At 39.0% G+C, this 22,035-nt stretch overlaps 1 pseudogene; it reads left to right on the top strand.

Moving 5' to 3' along the window:
- Positions 1–3,670: 3,670 nt before the first annotated feature.
- Positions 3,671–4,081, top strand: LOC102852167 (annotated as a pseudogene).
- Positions 4,082–22,035: the final 17,954 nt, after the last annotated feature.

Raw genomic sequence — 22,035 nt, forward strand, 5'->3', positions numbered from 1 at the left:
TGAGTGACTGGGAAGATCTAACTAGCTGCCACCTGTGTGAATTTTCACCCTGATTCATGAGGCAATCACACCTCTCCCGCGTCCCCACCACCAGCAGCGGCTCTGGGGTTGGAGAATCCTTGGAGGGGGGTGGCACGATGCGGCTGCCATATTTTATTTACCCACCCACAAATAACCAGAAACATGCACACCTTCCATTTATTCCTTAATAAATGCAAGATGTATTTATAGAGGCTTCATATCTAGGGTTTGAAGAAGTGAACATTGTCAAAATCCATCAGAGAGCTGTCTGCATCTTTTTGTCAAATATCAATGGTCTATGATAATGAGCATCAAACACAGAATTAGAGAAAAATAGATGCGAGCGCAGCAAAAGGTAAAAACGGAGGTCCCCTCCCCTCACAAACGAACTGGTTAACATTTACTATCAAGCTTATCTGTGTGTAGGCTAGTATGGGTGGATTAAAAGAAACTAGTACACTGGTTTCTTTTTTTTTTTGGTTTTTTTTTCCCAGATGAACCTTTTTACAAAACCCACTAGGGTTAAGCAGCAAATCTGGCCTCAGATGCAAATACTGAAGACTAGTGAAATGGCCCAGAGGCAAGAAACAGGGGTTGCGAGTGGGGGAGGGTACTTAAGAAACCAGGAAAGGATAATTATTCTCTAAATAACTAAAAGACGATGAAGGTGAGGGGCACAGCGTAAAATACTGACATGACAAAACTATGCCCCTCTTGGGGAATGCACCTGGGAACTTGACAGACATAACCGCAAAGAGCGCGGTGAGGCACCCATGGCCGGATTAGGGTGGAAACTTCCTTTCTGTAAGTCTCCCTGATTTGTTGTGTAGTTTAGATCAAGTCATCTTATCACCTGCCCTCTATTTTCTTATCTGTTAGCCAGGATTTCCTTTGCTGCTCACCCAGGAAATATATTACAGAGATTAATGGAAGAATGTTTGCAGAGTAACTTTGGATTCCTAATGTTAAAGTAATATACTATTCTTGCTGCACCATTAAAATTAAGAAATTTTGAACTCACTTTCACTATAACATGTAACAAACGACCCAAAAGCAGTTGCAAGAGGTAAGTAAGGAGGAGATAGACTTAAGCTTAGCTCCCATCTAATATTTTCTATTGTGCAAAGCTCAAATACTGAAGATTTTCTCCTACCCAGTTGACTGGATTTTTAAAATGCTCCTTTTATTCTGCTTGCCGCTTCCTCAATCTATTTTTGCCTCCCTATTTCTACTCTGGTGGCCTAGTCTGTGGGGAATTGTACCTCTAACCCAAAGGCCACATTTTGGGTTGTTCAAATCCACTAGCCACTTGGTAGAAAGATGGACAATCTCCCATGAGATTTATAGTATCAGAAACCCAGTGAGGGATACATTGCCTCTGACCCCACAGCACTGGTGTTTGGCTTTTTCAATTATTTTATGTATGTCTTTAGTATTTCTCACCCCTTGTCTGGTTAATTTGAACTGGGACCTGTTGCTTTTGCCCGTCAACTCTCTCGGGCCTGCCGCAGGGCCTCTCTTGGCTGTGTCCAGTGAGCCTTGAGGGATGATGACAGTTCATTGACTTTCTGGTGGTGGCTTGGTGGTAAAGTGTGCCGCCAACACAAATGTATGGGATTCGAATCTGCAGGAGAAGGACTGGCAGTCTTCTCCTATGTAATTGACTGCCTCTGAAAACCATTCGAGAGTCAGCTATGGGTCAGTTCTGACCCAACAGTACTCAACCACAACAACAACAGGAAGATCCAGAACCCTGGTGGCACAATGATAAAGTGCTCCGCTGCTGAACAAAAGACTGGCATTTGGAACTGATCTGTCAATCTGCACCCATGAAGATTACCATCTAGAAAACGTCATTCTCTCTCACTTCAAGTTGGAATTCGCTTCACAGCACACAACAACAGAGATTATGAAGAGTTAACTAAGTACAAAAGAAAAAAAATCCCAGAAAATTCGAGTGTAATCACGAGAGAGTAATGTTATTGACACAGTATCTGCAGCTGTGAGTTCAAGTATGTCAGAGACATAAGGCAGGCAGATAGAACAGGGTTCAGATCTGGTGTTCTTGGGGCTAATGGAAGTCTTACTCGACTCAATGGCACCTAAAAATAGTGACAACAATGTTGTTTAAAAAAGTATTTGGCTTCTCTGATTGTTTATATCAGATATGAGAAATATGCCATTGTATACCATGTAATTTCCAAAATCTTTCCATTCCCTGGATGATACTCTGTTGTGATTCCTGGGGTTCTCATTGGCTCTAGTGGTGAAGTCCATACGGAATTGTGCTATTAACACAAACCAACCACCCCTCCGATAGTTCAAATCCACCAGGAGTTCCTCGTTCCTCAGGAAGAAGCTGGGCAGTCTCCTCCCATGTGATTTACAAGCTCTGAAACCCCATGAAGGGTCACCTATGAGTCAGTTTTAACTCACTGATGATAAGATGATGACAGTGAATTTTCAGAAATAGATTGTCGGGCCTTTCTTCCTAGTTTGTCTTAGGCTATAAGCTCCGATGATACTTGTTCCCCATGTTACATTTGAAATCCTGGAGGCATGACTTCTGCCATTAGGACAGCACACAAGTCAGCATAGTATGGCCACCTGACTGGGGAATGATGGAAAGTATTTTCAGCATTGATTTATTCCAAATGTTATATAAACTACGCTAATTATATGTACATACAAACTGAGTATCAGGCCACTGTAAGCTAGCACTATGCTCAGAAAGAAAATGAGAGGAGTATTTAAAAGTTCTCCATAATTAGAAAGAGCCTTTTAGGTCAGGAAATGAGGACTATAACATCTGGTTAAAACTAGAAGAGAGTTTTGATTAATTGTTCAAGCTGGACAATAGCCAAAACCCTGGAGTTAGCACACCTGGATAATATCTATATAATGTTACTACAGAATTATATTCTGGTAAGGAGGCAAATAATGAAACTTTTAAAGGCTAACAAGAAGAATGAAGAAATGTTGGGAAACAAATTTATATAGTCATGTTTTCAGCTTATGAAGACAAACCAAAATGAAAAGGAAAACAAACTAGATTATATATAGAAATGAAGCCCAGTGTAATGTGTGTTTATGTTTTAAACACAATGTCTTTAAGTTTCTGTTTATACAAACAGACTGAAGAGGTTTAATACTTCTGTTTTCTCTTCGTTTATGACATACTAGTTTCCATCTAGTGAGGCATTTCATTTCCATCTTGATAAATATTTCAATTCCCCTAAAACCCAGAGAGAGAGAACACATTACATTTGAGGTGAGTCATGGTTAGTGATGACAAAAGAGAAAGGAGAAATTTCAGGTTGCCGATTAGAAGTAGGAAAAATGAAAATCCTGAGAAAATGCATTCAGTTAACTCTTAGGCTGATATACATATATACATATATTCTGGCAAAGATATAAGTAATATATATCTCCTGCCAGGGTCATTAAAAAGAAATCGTTGAGCAAATGAATTAAAAATCAGAACTTTTCAGCTGTAATAACAGTAGAGACGGCTTTTACACTCTTGTGTGGTGCTGTTTGATGGCCCCACATGCTAATGGTATAGAGACTATGTAGACAGGTCCTGTTAAGAATTGTGGCCCTGCTTTTTTTTTTTTTTTTTTTGTTGGTCTGGGTGGTTGCTGTCGAAATGGGCAAGTTCATGAAGCCAGGGAAGGTGGTGCTGGTCCTGGCCGGACGTTACTCTGGACGCAAAGCCGTCATCGTCAAGAACATTGATGATGGCACCTCCAACCACCCTTACAGCCATGCTCTGGTAGCTGGAATTGACCGCTATCCCCGAAAAGTGACAGCTGCCATGGGCAAGAAAAAAATTGCCAAGAGGTCAAAGATCAAGTCCTTTGTGAAAGTTTATAACTACAATCACCTCATGCCCACAAGGTACTCTGTGGATATCCCCTTGGACAAAACCGTTGTTAACAAGGATGTCTTCAGAGACCCTGCTCTTAAACGCAAGGCAAGGAAGGAAGCCAAGGTCAAGTTTGAGGAGAGGTACAAGACAGGCAAAAACAAGTGGTTCTTCCAGAAGCTGAGATTTTAAATCTTCTATTTCAGTCATTAAAAATACTTCCCTCCCCCCCAAAAAAAAAGAATTGTGGCCCTTTTGCTGAGACCATCCCTGGCTCGGTTGTTTCTTTCTCACTGTTACATACACAAGGAGTTCTGGTGGTGCAGTCCACAGAGTGTTGCCCTACTAACACAAAGGTCACACCTCTCTGGTGGCTCAAATCCACCAGTAACTATGGGAGAGAGGAAAACTCCCCTCATGAAATTCATAGCTCCTGAAACCCAATGGAGAGCCAGTTTTGCGTCAGTTAAGATTCAATAGCAGTGAGTGATTACGTAAAATGATCTGTTCAGGCTGTATGTCTTAGCATCTTATTGGAAACTGGAAGACAGAGACACAATTTTAGCATTTGACTGTCAATTAGAAAAATAAGAAATAAAAAACCAAGATCCTCTGTTGCCTCCACCACAGTTGTGAGGCTAGTAGAAGGAAGTTTGCAGAACTCCAGCTAGACACTCACTTGCCCCTTTGTATAAGGTTCAAACAGTAATGGGCCCAGAGTGTTAAGTTTTATGGCTGGGGCTTAGAAATCCAGTATTTAAAATCAAATTGCTAAAGATAAAATTTTTAAAAAGTCATGCTATATATGAGTTTAAGGATGATAGATTTAGATGATTTTAGGTCCTAGATATAATTAGTTTCATCTTAAACACTGGAATAAATATTAAGAGGGAAGAAATTACTAATCGACCTCTAGAGAAGAGGGGAAGGGTGAACAGTAATTACTTAAAAAAGAATAAATAGTGATAAGTAAATCTGATTACTTTTTTGATAGAATTCTGGAAGATTAAGTCAATGAAATTGCTGTCTTTTACCTTGATTTTGGTTTTGCAGATCATGAAATTATATTTGCAAATTTTATGCAAATTTACCAAGAGATTAATGTTGTCGTACACCATAGACCTAAAACAAAGACATTCCAGTTAGCATCATTGGCTAAAGTATGTACAAAGAGATTCCAAGGGCATGGATTCTGTGTCTAGAAAAGCTGAAGAACTTCATTCTTTTTCTTTTTTTAAAATAGCCACATTCTTCAACCACAAACATTAGCCACACACACAAGTCTTGAAGTTTGTGGCTGGTCACATATGAGACAGAGGAGTCTGTATTCCTACTAATGTGGATGTATATCATCATTAGGTTGTCTATTGTTTAAACATGTAACTTAATTTTTTAACACAGTACAAGTGCTGTTTGCTGGGCTTGGGATATTACATCAAGTAATATAAATGTACATGGACAGTGAATGGAAGGAAATAATAAATCTGTTAAATACTAAAATATGTAGTACGTTGGGAGGCTCTAGTGGGTAGTCTGTAGGAAGTTGTGCTCCAAACCTAAAGGCTACCCCTCTCAGGCAGTTTGAATCCACCAGTCACTTCTGGGAATAAAGATGGGCTACTGAGGATCAGCTCTGACTCAGACCCTAGTGGACAGGCAGAGAGAAAGAGTGAGGAAGAAGGAGGGAGGGAGGGAGGAAGAGGCTGGCTTATTGAGGTTTAAAGAAAGATTGCAGTTTTAAGAAGAGTAGTCAGGCAGGGGAAAGCAAATTGAGAAGATGAACAAAGATTTGAAGACCATGAGTGAGTTATTTATTTCCTTGTTGAAAGGCTTCTAAGTCAAAGGAACAGACAGCACAGAAGCCCTTGAAGAGGAAGAGTGCGTGATTGACTGATTTCTGAAGAGGGATACAGCAAGGAGACAGCACCACAGTAGGAGAGATCAGAAAGTTAACTGGAGATCTGATCTTGTTAAATACGTTTGTCCTTTGTAAGCACTTTTAAATTTAAGTGACACAGAGAGTTATCCAGTAATTTTGAGTAGAGGAAGTAACATGACCTGACTTGTTGGAAAAAAAAATCTTTCTGGCAATTATTGAAAGTGGATTTTAAGTAGGTATGACTTTTAGTATAACAGCTTATGAGGCTCATATAATAATATAGAGTTGATTTATAGAATGTAAGTATTTTAGAAATCACAGTTTTGATTTTATAGTCAAAATTTCATGAATATAAGTTTTTTTTATTTTAATATATCTCTAAATTGAAATTATTTCCAAGAGTCATTTACTGAAATAATACTTGATCCTCAAATTTTCAAGACCATAAATCAAATCCATAATTCAGTTAGCAGAAAGATTTATGTGAATGCCATGTTTTACAGCTTGCTTTACGCTTTAAAGGCAAAAACTTCCTTGAGTCATCCAGAGTTTGAGGTTGAAGAACCGATTATCATTGTCTCGTTTAAGGTAAAGATTTTACTGAACTAGTTTGCAGCAAAGTAAATTTGGTAATCCCGACATTCATATTCCGAGCCCAAAGCTCTTCCTACTATATCACTTTTCTTCAGACAAGTCTTTGGAATTTGTTACACTAGGGCATGGCCTACATTAAAATAACTGTTAATGACCTACAAATGAAGGAAATTTTCAGAAGGTATTAAATCAGAGGGGAAGGGGTATTGAACAGGCAATTAATGAGAGAGAAATAATGAAAGTCAATCCTGATACCTTTGGTTCTTTATTTCCTGATTCTTTACTGTCACCTATTCAAAAACTACTAGGAATTGGATCTCACTCAAGGTCAGAGCTTATGATGATGTGGCAACTAGCCAAAGCTAACCTTCTGTCAAAATTATCTTTAAAATAGTAAAGGCTGCAGCTACCTCCTAGGTCAGATGGAAAGGTATTTCAAAAATTTGGGGTCAAACACAACTCTTATAAAATTAGATGATGGGAAATTTGTCAAAAATTAGGTCTGTGGAACTCCATTTAAGAAGTTAAAACTACCATAGATCATAAAGCTTGCCAGCTTTTTGAGCTTTAGAACTTTTCCCACCAAATCAAGGTGGAAAAGAGCAAAATTACTTTGAATTTCCTTGTCAAAGGTTGTCCTTTTCCTACTTCATTGATGTCTTGATACTTCTGAATAATCTTTGATACAATTGCTGAGTGAGATATTTTGTGAGAAATTACTCTGGCCTTCAGTATGAGTTTGGATTTAGCCACATATCTCTGAGATTCTTTTACCAAATTTCAAAATTCTGTTACCAAGTTCACCATGATTGCAAAATTCATCGTTCTTAGACGCCACATTTTTTTAGGTTGACCAGTAGACCCACTTGATTGGGCCCAGCATTGTTGTTGGTGTCGTGTCGCCTATAACTCTATGAACAACAGATCTGAACCTTGCTCTTTTCAACACCTATCTCACAATCTCTAGTATGTTCAAACCCATTGTCATGGTCACTGTGCCGATCCAGCTTATAGAGGGTTGGAGAGAATTCTTGATCTTTGTCCAATTTTTCCTTCGCTTGAAAGGGAAAAACAGCATACAGAACAAAAGGCATTTGGGTGCTAGAAAAAGGCATTCTCTTGAATGAAATGGATTGATTTACCTCAACTGGGAACAAAACACCATAGTATTTATTGAGCTCTTGCAATGTCAAGCATGGGGTAGAATATTCCCATATTTATTGTTTTACTTATTTCCTTGCAACTCCAAGAAACATTTAACTTTTATGATTTAATAAAGTAAGCCTACAGTTATTAAGTGCTGTAGAGTCAGAACTGACTCACAGCTGACCCTCCAGTGGGTTTTCAGAGGCAGCAAATCTCACGAAACAGAGCCTCTTTCTCCTGAGAAGCTGATCAGTTCGAACCTCATGTCTTTGGATTGGCAGTGCAGTTCTTTACCACCACTTTCACCGGAGCTAAGACAGTTTAAATAACTTGTCTAAAGAAAGAAGAGAATTTCAATCAAAGATTGCTTTAATCCCAATCCCACAAAGCATTTCTTTCACCGTAACACTTTCAAAATTTAATCTAACTCTGGACTTTATGTATGATCCTTATATATGCTATAAAATCCTTCACATTATAATAATTTCGTGAATACTCAGACATCTGGAGATGCTGTGTCCACACATACTGTGCCTACAGATAAAATTCACTTATTTACTGAGCAAATATTTATTGACTTGAGATAGTTCTGTCAATATAAATTGTGTTGGAAGCTGAAGTTGATTAGCTGAGATAGGTCTTATAAGGTCACATACTGTTCAATGGCATCTACCCTACACAATTGTACTTTGCACAGAATTAAAGACTCCACTGATCAAGAGTGATGACACAAAATGATAAAGTAAGAGAACCTCTGTGTTTAGTTTCTATCTTAATAATGTATTATTATCATCAAAATGCATTATTATTAAAACAGAATCAAAATTTACAAAGGAAAGCAAAATTGCTTTATGGACATCTAAACACTGATGATTTTTCTTCCCCTGAAAGGACTGCTGACAGACTATGGGTAAAATCTGATCAGAAAATTAATGTCAGATATATTAGCCAGAGATAATATCTCCATATTGATTTAACTCACATCACGCAAAAGAATGGTCCCTCTTGAGTCTCAGGGCTTTTTCAGCTTTCCTGACCTTGACTCTGATCAACACCTGATGTCCTGCTCCTTTCTCCTCTTTGTGATTCTCAGGAAATATCCTGGATTCAAATTCTCTTTCCTTTCCTAAAGTCATAAGTTTTGTTTTCTTCAAATTAAATGAAGGCTTAGATATTTTTCTTTCCCACTGATAAAATTAGTGTCCTGTTGTGTGCCTTTTATATGTTGTTCTGGCAATACACCATCATTTCTTTTCTTTTTAAAAATATTTTATTGTGGACTAGGTGAAAGTTGAATGTTCACAAAGCAAATGAGTTTTCCATCCAGCAATCTATGCACAGGTTATTTAGGTCAGTGCATTCCCTAGTGTGTGTCCGTGTTTCCCATTTCTAATGTGGGTTCCTCATGGTGGCATAGTCTGTAGGGAGTTGTGCGGCTGACCCAGAGGTGATGCCTCTCAGGTGGTTGGAGTCCATGGTGCCTCTGTGGGCTGATGGTGAGCGATCTCCTCCTGAGTGATTTACAGCCCCTGAAAACCTGGTGAAGGGTGAGCTAGGAGCAGTTTCCAACCTGACACAAATGAACTTGATTTTTCTTTTTTGCATTTTCTTGTTCTCTATTCTTAACTTTGCTTAGGGCTGAATGTTACTCTTTTTTTGTCTTATATAGTTGAATGTTCTGTGGTTTATACTCCATCCAGGAAATGTGGTTTGAAAGCAATCTGTGGCACTGAAAATGAAGAACTCATGAATTATTATACAAAATGGGTGACCATGGAGGATATTATGCTGAGTGAAATATCTCAGTCACAAAAAGACAAATGCTCTGCAATACCACTGTTATAAAACATGACTGACGTGGGAGTTGGGGGGAAACAAAGAAAAGAGGGGCTAAATAATGTAAAAGGCATTGAAACAGAAGAGGGAGAGAACTGTATGAAAGGAATATTTGATTAGGTATTATTGGCATGACAAGAGTCCAGAATAAGGGTTTGCATAGTAAAGTGGTCAAGGGGGGAGGGAATGACTGTATAAAAATGAAAGAACATTTTTTCCAAAGGGGGGGAAAAAACAACTGGGGGGGTGGGGGAGAGGGAGGAAAATGTGCAACAATGAACGAATGGAAACCCAAGTTTATAAACTTTCGTTAAAATCTCAATTAAAAAAAAGAAAGTAATCTGTGGGAGTTGTTTCAATTCTAAGTGGGAAGGGAGGCTAAGAGTGGTCTCTTGCTTTCTCTCTCCTTGTCATTGACTCTGAAACTACTCATAGCTGATTCTCCTTTGAGTTCCAAGACTGTATGTCACACAGATCGCCCATCTTTCTCCCGAGGAACCACTGTAAAGTTGTGACCTTTGAGTTAGTACTAGAGCTCTGTAAGAATCAGGCCGCCAGGGCGCTCTCATAGGTCCCACCCTTCTCTCTCAGACCAGTAAGTCTGATCTTTTCTCCCAAATGAGTTTGAATTTTGGTATATCTTTTTCTGCACACTTTCTGCTGTATATTTTTTGTTGTAATCCAGCCAAAGGAATTAATGAAGGTAATCAACTGTTAATCATCTAGTTCTAGTCTCTGACTAGTGAAAGTTGTGGTTCAATGAACAATTGGTCTTTTGGACTAATTGTTTCCTTAAATCTTTGGCTCTCCTCACTCTTTTTCTCCAGGCAGAGAGAAATCAATAGCTGTAACTTGGATGGCTGCTTGTGAGCTGTAAAGACTAACTACTCACTGAAGTAGATTGTAGAACATTGTCTTTATAGACTATACTAAGTCAATTGACCTAGACATCTCCAAAGACTATGGTCCCAAGGTCTCAAGCCTACTGTCTCAGTGTGAGGAAGAATTAGATTATGGCTAGGAGGTTTTAAAATGTTAGGAATTCTGTTCCAAAGGACCTCTTTAAGGTGCCAAAGAACAAGGATGTGATTTTGAGGACCGACGTGTATCTCACCTAAACTATGATATTTTCATTTACCTCATATGCTTGTGGAAGTTGGACAATTACGAGATATTGAAGAATTGATTGACTTTGGTTTTTGTGGTGTCGGTAAAGAATATTGCATAGACGGTGGACTGTCAAAAGAATAAAGAAATCCATCTTTAAAATAGTGCTACCAAAATTTTCCTTTTAAAAAGAGTAGAGAAACTTGTCACATATACTTTTTGGTGTGTGTCAGGTGGGCCCAGACCCAGAGAAGGGCATCATACTTGGTAAGATAGAGGGTCAGTGAAAAATAGGAAGCTCTAAAGTGAGGTGGATTGGCACTGTGATTACAACAATGAAGATAGCACAGCACAGACATAGGGCTGAGCAATGTTCCATTCTGTTATACACAAGGTTGTTAGGTTGTTATTAGTTGGATCTGACTGTGGTTGTTGTTATATACTGTCAAGTTGCTTGTGACTCATGGCGACCCTATATACAGTAGCTCTGAAGCCTGCCCTGTCCTGAGCCAGTCACACTGACTCTGATGCACCTACCCCTAATGCCTTAGTTTTGGTATCAATCTATCTCATCTGGGGTCTTCCTCTCCTGTGCTGTCCCTCCATTCTTCCAGGCATGATGTCCTTCTCCAAGGATCAGTCCCTCCTGACCACCTGCCCAAAGTATTTAAGATGGAGATTAAAAATCTAACCTCCAAAGAGAAACATGGTTTTATGCTCTCTAAGACAGACCTATTTGTTTTCTTGGTGGTCCATGTTCAATACATGTATGTTCAAGACTTTTCTCCAGTACCGCAACTCAAAGGCATCAATTTTCCCATCCTCCTTAGTCATTATCCAGCTCTCTGATGCATGGCACAAAACAAAAAGAGGTTTTCATGATTGTGCCCCTGTGTGTTTTGTTATATACATGAGTATGATTGCACCCAGGCAAATATGTGGGAATAAGTCCTGGAGATCTTAAATATGCACATGGGTCTGTATATACCATCACTTCTTAAGGTCAGTTGTTAAGATACGCCTGGATTGCAGGAAGACTCTGCAATCTAGATGTTACACACGTAAAGTGGGTTTACAAGTAATGTAAGGACAGAAATGCTTCCCAATTAAATTTCCCCATTTGTCTGGTGTTTGAGATCAGTCTCATGGAAAAGAAAAATTATACTTGCCCACAAATTTTTGGATGGAACAAGTTTGCATCTTGACCTTTGAAGACGTAATGAGAGAGAAAAAAAAATGCAAGGGGACCAAGCCATCTATCTTATACCTCTCTTCCTTCTTCCTCTCCTCTTTTCCTTCATCACCATCTTTTTGTTGTTGTTCTATTTATTAATCTCTTAGCTGAAAAAGGCAATGATTTGAATAAGCAGCATAACCAAGAATGGTCCCTTAGTACCTTAGTAAAAAAAGACATCAACACTAATAAATACATATGTGACGCTACACACGGATATGTAAACAATTTGCTAAAACAACTGTGCATTGTCTCTTGAGTAAAACATACTGCTCATGACTATAAACAAAGATGTTTTAACTGAACAGAGTTAGTGTTTATCATTGTTCTTTCTACTCACTTCCCTTTGCATAACAAAGGCTCAAATCATGTTGTGCCTAATTAATCAAAATATTCTGGGAATCAGTTTCTTCATACGTTGGGCTTGGACAGATGATGTCTGAAGCCCTTTTCAGTTCCAAAATACTGTGACAATAAAATGTTGTTCTTCTGCATCTCATGAAACATGAAACATTAGATTGGTTGCCTAAACGTGCCTCTTACTGTTTTTGTGCTACGAATTCACCTTTCAGTTAATACATAATTTATCTTTTGTCTCAAACCTGAGGATTTTCTAACTCAGTTTTCTTTGGAATGCCATGGGAATTCTATATTGGAAAGATGATACCCATTCCTCTGGACGCTCGTTAATGCTTTGGACTGATATGAAGGACTCAAACTCTACTATTACAAAAAACCCCCTGCTACATTATTCTTGGCTGAAAATGACTCACAGAGAGTATGAATTTGGCTTGCATAATAAGGCATTTCTTTTGAATTTTAGGTCTAGGAGGCTGGAGGGCCTTATTGTATCTACCACAGAAAAAAAAGAAAATACGTAAATCACCCCAAAGCAGCAGAAGATAAGGCTGCCCCAAAGGAGAGTTAAGAAACGGAAGTCCTTAAAAAAAAGGAAGTCCTTTTGTTTTCCTTCTGTATTATGTTTTGAAATTATTTTAAACTCCTGAGCAAATAATATATAACATTTGAACACATTGTGGACCTACTTCCTTTCAACTGAAGACTCAAGACACTTTTCAAACATTTCAGATTTCAGCCAAACAAAAATTGCGTTGCACTAGGATCATATATGGAGCATTAGGTTTATTTTTATTTATTAATTTTTTTGTCTACCTAGAATAATTTATCAAAATTTGCATCGCAGGACCCTTTTAAAAGCAAAGAAAGCTTGTGAGTTCATTTCTCCACTGCACGTAGTATACCTTCACTAAGACACTGAAACATACTTTCCTAAGAAATTAACTCGACACATAAAAGGTTCCACTGAAAATAAGCTGAGGGTTTAATAGGGGTCCACATTTAAATGGCATATGAAAGGTGGTGTATTTAAGTACAGCTTACATTCATTAGGTATGTGGTGGAATTTCCTATCGGAGGAAGGAAAATTCTTTAATCTGTCTCTGTATTTTTTCAAATCTTAATATTCTGTGAACGAGCAGGGCATCAATCCAAGTTTCTAACATACATACAGGGTCAGAGGCTGGAATTACTTAGCGGCTGATTCCCCTCCGCGGACAAAGACAGTTGTATGAAGCCGTCTGTTAATCACAGAAATGTGATGGAGAATCCTCATAAGGTGAATGTGGCATTTTCTTGGGTGGTGACATGTTTCACAGTGAAGCCTGAGAGGATGCTACGGAGTGGGTGAAGAGATCCCCCGTGGGGACTTGGGAATGAGTGGCCCCGCTGAGCTCCCAGGGCAAAGGGAAATGACACCTTTGCAGTTTCCAGCAGCTCAGAAAACTCCACTCTGACATTTCATTTCACCTCGGCAAACAACTGCAATGAAAAATAGCCCAGGCACGTTATAGAATATGCCCTTATGCATGATATTTTGTATCAGATATATCAGTCACATTGCAAAGGACTTAGATCAACTTAAAAAAATAAAACCCAATAGAATGATTACAGCCGCTGCCTAGAATGACAAGTATTATCAACAAAAATTAATCAGGCGCATCTTTTAGTGAACTCAATTAATAATGTGCAACAACAGGGTCTCTTTTCTTAAGATGAAAATTAATTAGTGGAGGGAAGGTCACTTGGAGATGCTGACATCACTCATCAGAACGCTCTGGCAGCTCTAATTATTTGTCTTCCAGGCTTGGGTGATCAGAAATTATTGCAATACCTGAGCAACATTTTGAAAAAGCTTTGTGCATGGCTCTTTTAATTAGACCTGGTATTTGATTAATGCAGTGGAAGCGTTTAGATCAGCCTCTTATCATTGAGTGACTTAGAAGTTTTAGGGAATTATACTGTGCAAGGCAGGGTCACTGAGAGCAGGTTTTGAATCTATATATTTTTATTATTAAAAGAATGATAATGTTAAATTAGATTTATCTTTCTCTTAGAAGCACTCCTTTCATCGCCAAGCAGGATAATAGATGGGATAGAATTTTATTAATTCATGTTTTAAGGATTTCTTTTCTCCCTCTCCAGTTAAATAAGCCTGATTGGAGATTGAGCACTGAGCATTTAATTTGAAGAACTTTAAGGACTTAGTGAAGGCGCCAACTCAAAACATGACCATGATTATTATGTCAAAATCCAACATTAAAAAATTCAATTAGGCTCTTTTATGTGCAGATGTTGCAGGCTCAAAATGTGACTATAGCAACAATCTAGACATGAAAAATATGACACTGGCAGTGTTGATAGAAAAAGGCTTATTTAATGAGCTGGATGATTTAATTTCTCTAATTTTGATCATAAAACAAAACTATAGGATAGGGAACTTTGGTGACCTAATGGTAAAGAATTGTACTGTCAACCCAAAGGCACTGGGTTTGAATCCACTAGCTGTTCTGTGAGAGAAAAAGGAACAATCTCCTGTGAGGTTAACTGCCTCTGAAAACATGCTGAAGGATTCTCTGTGTCTTGACTTGATAGTATATAACAACAATAACAGCAACAATGGATAGAACTTGCATATAGTAAGTGTTTTATGGTTAAAATACGGTCTTTTGCTTTCCAGGCAAATGATATGTGATGTGCATACTAACAGTACCTGTTTATCTGGTGTTCACATGCTTTTTTCAATGTCAATGGTAGTTAGACTACAGATTTCTCCAAAGACCAAGGATTAAGGGACTGGAAGTATATTTCATAGCAGCATTATTATCTGCATGGGGAAATATTCACATTTTATGAATCAGAATGTCTAGAACATATCAAGTATTGAGCTTGCCTTTCTACGGTTTATGACTAATTTACCTGAAATCATTATTAACTTACTCCTGTGTTGTAGGATGGGTGGGAGTGGAGGGTACAGGCTCAACTGGGTTGAGTCTTTTGTGGGCTGAGTGTAGGGGATTGACATGCTGGTGACCAACCTCTGACTGTAGGACTTTGTCAAGGCAAGGAAGGTGAGCACACAGTTGCTCCTTTCCTCATCTCTTCACTCACTAAGACATGTCTGTGAAGGTGACTTTACAGAAGAAAATATGTTTGCAGAATTCTTAGGAAAATGGAAGGCCTTATTTAGAATTTTGAAAGGAAAAACAAAATGCCCCAAACTCTTGATTTTTCTGTTTCCACCTTTATTATTTATTGATTGTGCTTTACTTTTCCTTTATCCCTTATTTTTGTTTTTAGTTGTCATCTTGTCAATTCTTCCTCACTGAAGCCTCATATTGTTGTTGTTGTTGTGGTGGTGTACCATTGAGTTGGATCTGACCCATAGCTGACTATCTGGTGGGTTTCCAGAAGCAGTTAATCACACAGGAGACGATTGCTAATCCTTCTCCCACAGAGCAGCTGGTGCATTTGAACCACATGCCTTCATGATTGCAGCACAGCTTCTTGCCCCTAGGCCACCCATGAATTCCCACACTCACTGACAATGAGTCAATTCCCACTCATAATTACCCTGTAGGTTAGAGATGTTCAGTGCCATAGAATTTCCAAGGCTGTGGGCTTGAACTATCAACCTTTCTATTGGCAATTAAACTCTTAACCGTTGTACCACTAAGGCTGTGGGTCTTAAACCCAAACAAACATATTGCTGTTGAGTAGATTTCTTCCTTTGGATTTGTGAGGCTATAACTTTTAGTGGGAGGAGACTGCCCATCTTTTACCCATGGAGAGGCTGATGGTTTAAAACTACTGACTTTTTAGTTAGCACACTGAAGTCACCATAGGTCTTTTTGTTGTTGTTAGATGCCCTCAAGTCAACTACCACTCATAGTAACCTCATGAACACTTGATCTGAACCCTGCCCTATTCTGTGCCATCCTCATAATTTCTGCTGTACTTGAGTCCCTTGTTACAGTCACCATGTCAGCGAATCTCATTGAGGGTCTTCCTTTCCATGGGCCTTGTGGTAATGGTGGTGAGGAGCAACTAGCAATCTGGTTGAGTGTAACTAGCAATCTTCTTACGAACAACAGATCTGAACTCTGTCCTATTTTGTGCCAATATCACCAACTCTTACACACTTGAACCTATTGCTGCAATCACTGTGTCAGTCTTGCTGGGGGTCTTCCTCTCCACTGACCTTTCCAACCACGATGTCCTCTTCCAAGGAATAGCTTCTCTTAGCAACATGCCCAAAATGTGAGTGATGAAGCTTTCTCATCTTTGCCTCTAAGGAACACTGGCTACACTTTTAGCTAGACATATTTGTTTGTTCTTTTGACAGTCCATGGAATATTCAGCATTCTTCTCTAACACTACAACTCAAAGGTATCAATTCTTCTTCTGTCATCCTATCCATTATCCACCTCTCAGATGTTTAACAAGTAATTGAAACAAAACAAAACCATGACCTGAGTCAGATGTACCTTAGTCTTTAAACTGACATAATTTCTTGTCAGCATTTTGGAAAAGTCCCTGACAACAAACTGCCTAGTACAATGTTGTTGTTGTTAAGTGCCATCGAGTTGTAGGTGACTCATAGTGACTCTATGAATGAAAGTCCTGAACACTTGTGTAACTTTCATCCTTTCTCAAGGTTCATAGGGTTTCCAGAGGCAAGCTATTTCAGAAGTGGATGCCAATCCTGTTTCCAAGCTTGGTTTAATCAGGGAGTGCCACCAAACTCTGTCCTCCATGGGTAACCATTATCACATTTGGCACATCAGTGTCAAAGGGTTCAGCAACACAGCAACCATGAGTTACCTCTGTATAGCAAGTGGACAGAGCAGGGCTGTATAATCTAGAAGAATGTTTGACCAAAACCAATTACAACCAAGTCTGAGGGCCATGGATTAAAGCCACCCACCTTTTGTTTGGGAGTGTCACTTTCTGTCCACTAGGCCAACTGAGCTCTATGTTGTTGTTGTTGTTGTTGTTAAGTGCTGTCAAGCCGTAGGTGAACAACAACAACAACTAGTGCAATATATCTTTTGATTTCCTGACTGGCAATACCAAGGGCATTGATTGTGGATCCAAGTAAGAGAAAAGAATTCACATTTTCAGTCTTTTCTCCATTTATCACGATATTGCTTATTGGTTCAGTGGTGAAGACCTTTGTTTTGTTGATGGCTTAGTGCTATGCAAATTTCTACATATAAGAACTTTATTCAGATGCTCAAACATAATTAAAAAAAAACTAAGATAAAGAGTATTATTAAGAAAACTCCTGCAAAACTTCCTCTGTTCCACTATACCTCATCTATCATTTCGTCTGACCCAGCTGTCAGAATATGATAGTTTTGACTAATTCATCTTTCCAGCTGAAGGAAAGAACTATAAGGCCCCAATCATCTTGAAGAGCTGGTGGGCCATTTGTGAGAGACCTCACTGTTGGCTATAGCTATGTAGCGCAGAGGGAATTAATAGGGAGACTAACTGGGGATGAATACGGAGCTCTGGTGACCCTAATGGCAAGAAGCTGCACTGCAATCCCGAAGGCATACAGTTCAAGGCCATCAGCTACTCTGCAGGAGAAGGATGGGCAATCTCCTCCTGTGCAATTAACTGTCTCTGAAAACCCACCAGAAGGTCAGCTATGGGTTGGTCCTGACTCTATGGTACACAACAACAACAACAAAAAGAGCCCAAATTTGGAACTGCAATTTTGTTAGCATATGATAGTATGGGTACACACACATACCCCCTCACCCCGTTTTTCAATAGTACAGCTTAATATAATTTATATATAATTTTTGACCCAAGTAAAGAAGCTGAGGTGCTAAAAAAGAGCTTTGGTTTTAGATCACAGAAATCTGAAGTAAATTCTTGTCTCTGTGACTTACTATCTCTCTGCGTGGTGATGGATAAACTATTCAATCTTTCTACACATTAGTGTCCTAATGTGTAAATGGAAATAGTAGTTTTCATGTTATAAGTTAATTAATCCTACTGTTATTTATTGCCGTCAAATCAGTATTGACTCCTAGCTGAGCTTCTGCTGATTTTCTTACACTATAAACTGATTGGGAGGAGATTGCTCATCTTTCTCCCTCAGAACTTAGTGGATTCTGAACTCCAGAAAGCCAACTCCTTTGTGTTCGTAGTGCAGCATCTTATAGAATATCACACCTGAAACTCCCTTTAGGATGTGTTGGGAAGATGAAATGAGAGAATATATATAAAAATCCTTACCAAAGGATCATGACATTGCAGAGGTTCAGTAAATACTCGTTCTGTTCAGAATTCTAGACATTGGGGTTTTGATTACCTTTCAGCTGTTTGTAAAAAGTTTTGATTCATGTTATGTTTAGTTTTGCAGATAATCTTTAAAGCTTGATGAACTATAATTTAGTGGCAATTATACCCTCAAAAACCAACAGGTTGATGGTGTTTGTACATGTGTGTGTGTGCACACAACCATATATAGAATTTTTTTTCTATAATTATATTTTATTAATTTTCATAAACATTTACAGAGATTTTGGGCTTCCACTCATTCATTGTTGCACTATTCTCTCTACCCTCCTCCCAGTTTGTTCTTGTCCAAATGCCACAGTGCTTGTCAAAGCCAGTTCTGATTTATCTTCTTTGTCAGTGTATCCTTTGCCATTCCCTATCACTCCTCCCTGAGAGAGACTTCACCCTGAGTCATAAGGAAAAGGGGACGGCGTATTCTCTTAGCTACTTCCTGCTGAAAAGGGACGCTGTGGGTTTCAGGGTGAAGATCTTCTCTCACTACTCTAAAGGGCCCCTTTGGCAGTAGGAAACACATAGACTATTATGGAGATTGATTTTGGAATTCAGACGCACTCTTATTGATTGTGCTTGGCTGTACATGTACATATCCTTGAAGATGTATCATGGGGGTGTTGCAACCTAGAAGACACAAATTTGACTAACAAGTTATAAGTACATGAGTCCAAAAATTATGGAAAAGTAAAAGAAAAGATTCTTTCATTGTTTTACAAACCCTCCCCCAGGTCCCCTCCACCATGCAGCCCTCGCTCTAGTCTCCTGTGATGACAGAAATACCCAGTTACATCTCTCTTTTAGACGGTTCTCTCCCTCCTCTGCTTCAGTGCAGTATACATTATTGAACCCATCTTACTCAGTGTCTCCCTAACCCCAAGGACAGTCCCATTCTACAACAGTGGCATCATGTAATATTTGTCCTTTTGTGACTGGGATATTTCACTCAGCATAATGTTCTCTAGAGTCAACCATTTTGAATAATATTGCATGAGTTCCTTGTTTTTTAATGCAGCATAGTATTCCATTGTGCGAATATACCACAGCTTCTCTAGCCATTCGTTTGTTGATGGGCACTTAGGTTGTTTCCAACTCCTTGCTATTGTGAACAAAGCTGCAATGAACATGGGTGTGCATATATCTGCTTGGATGTCAGCTATGGTCTCTTCAGGGTATATTCCCAGTAGTGGAATTGCTGGGTCAAATGGTATCTCTATTTGCAACTTTTTGAGAAAGCGCCATACTGCTTTCCACAGGGGTTGCACCATTTTACACTCCCACCAACAGTGAATCAGGGTTCCAGTTTCTCCACAACCTCGCCAGCATTTGTTGCTTGCTGTTCTGTTAAATTTTGCTATTTTGACTGGGGTGAAATGATATCTCATAGTTGTTTTAATTTGCATCTCTCTTAGGGCTAGGGATTTTGAGCATTTTTTTAATAGCTTAAATGATCTGTGTTGGAATCGTCTTGGATGTAGCTATGATTTAGATATCACTGAAAACTAACTTGTCCTACAGTCACTTGTAAACATTTGGGATACTCATTTCTCCTCATGAATTATGCATGCAAAGGCCAAACGGGGCGCACTGATTTATTTTCCCCTTTTATGCCTTGATTTCCAGGCTCTGAGCACAGGAGTGTATATTTTTTCTGTCCTGCACTCCCACTGACTATATTATGCTCATGGGGCTCTTCAAGTGGAGGAGACACGCACTGCGCTCATGGATGGCAGGTCAGCCTATAAAGCCAAGGTAGAGAACGGGCGTTTGGGAGAAGCAATTTTAAAATTAGTGTCAGATGTGCAATTGTTACTCGGGAGCATAATGTGTCTGCTTAGATGCCAGTTTCATTCACACTTCTTTTAATATCTTTCCCAAGCACTCTATTTTCAAATCTGTGAACAAAAACTTGAAAAAAATAAAATTGAAAAATTATAACCACAGAACAGATATGTAAAATAATGAATGTGATTTTTTCTAAACTCATCAAACATTTTTATAACATTTGTTATAGATACTGGTGGCTCTAGTGATAAGGAACTGGCTGACAACCCAAAGACAGATGGTTCGAATTCACCAGCTGCTCCACAGGAGTGAGATGGGCAATCAACACCTGTGTGATTACGGCCTCTGAAAACCTACTCAACTATGAGTCGAATCCCACATGATGGTGTGCGACAACAACAACATGGGCACTATTTGCGGTCATCAGCTATACCAATAAGAATTTAAACAAAAGAACAATATACAGTTTCCAGGAAGTGACACATAGTAATAAGGGAAAATTGCACTGTGAATGATATTTTATCAGCTCCTGAATGATGGCAAACACCAAGTCATTAGTAGCCAGTGAAAAGAACGTTTTCCTTATCCTCTCCTTTTAGATTTTCTAGTTAAGGTACCACATTTCAATGAGCAAAGGTGATTGTGTAGTTGGCTTGCTGCTTTTGTGTGGGCTTATACAGGTAGACCAGAATATTAGGGGGTTGCTTCTGTCAACCCACCTTTCCTGGTCCCACTACCAGTTAGAGCTCTGCATTGAGTAGGATCAGATGTACTCCATTCCACCAGCCTTCCAGAACAAACCCTTCACGGCTGTCAAGTCAATTCCAACTAACGAGGACTGCTAGGGTTTCTGAATCTGTATGTCTTAACCGGAGGAGTGTGGGAACTTGGAAGCCACTCTTTCTCATAGAGGGAAAGGTTGGTGACTTTGAACTGCTGACCTTTTGATTAACAGCCCAACATTTAACTTACAGTGTTGTCAAGTCTCCTTGGACCCTTAGAGCACAGGAATGAGGAGATCTAAGTAACAGGAGAAAGAGTGTGGAGACATGGGTGCAGCTCTGGCACCACCTCCAATCCACATCTCCATAAGGGCCCTTCATGGTTATACCTGCCTCTGTATTCGACAGATACTCTTGCTAGATTTTTAGTTTCTCTAGGATGCTTTACGCAGAATATTAAATGATCCAGGAAGTATTAAAAAAAATGGAAAGAGTATACTGAGTCACTGATTGAAAGGTATGGCAGACACAGAAAAATTTAATGAAATAACACATGAACAAGAGCCTATGGCAATGACGGAAGTTCAAGCTGCTTTGAAGGAAATAGCAAAAAATAAGGCCCCAGGAATAGACGATATACCAATTGACATATTTCAGCTAACAGATGCTGCCCTGGATGTGCTCACCAAGTTGTGCCAAGAAATCTGGGGAACAACCACTTGGCCAACTGACTTGAAGGGATCTGTATTTATTCCCAGTCCAAAGAAGGGTGACCCAACAGAGTGTGGAAACTAGAGAACAGTATCATTTATTTCACATGCAAGCAAGATTCTACTGAAGATTATCCAAAAATGATTGGAACAGCACATGAGCATAGAACTGCTAGAAGTCCAGGCTGGGTTCAGAAGGGGTTGGGGTACTGAGGATATTGTAGTTAATGTTAGATGGATTTTAGCTGAAAGCAGGGAATACCAGAAGAATGTCTGTCTGTGTCTCATTGATTATGCAAAGGCGTTTGACTTATATAACAAACTGTGGATTTATTTTTATTTTTATAACAAACTATAAACCCCCTCTTTTATAAACCCCCTGCTACATTATTCTTGGCTGAAAATGACTCACAGAGAGTATGAATTTGGCTTGCATAATAAGGCATTTCTTTTGAATTTTAGGTCTA

This window comes from Elephantulus edwardii, unplaced genomic scaffold (genome assembly GCF_000299155.1).
Source record: "Elephantulus edwardii isolate Elephantulus edwardi_28Jun2011 unplaced genomic scaffold, EleEdw1.0 scaffold00023, whole genome shotgun sequence".
NCBI lineage: Eukaryota > Metazoa > Chordata > Mammalia > Macroscelidea > Macroscelididae > Elephantulus > Elephantulus edwardii.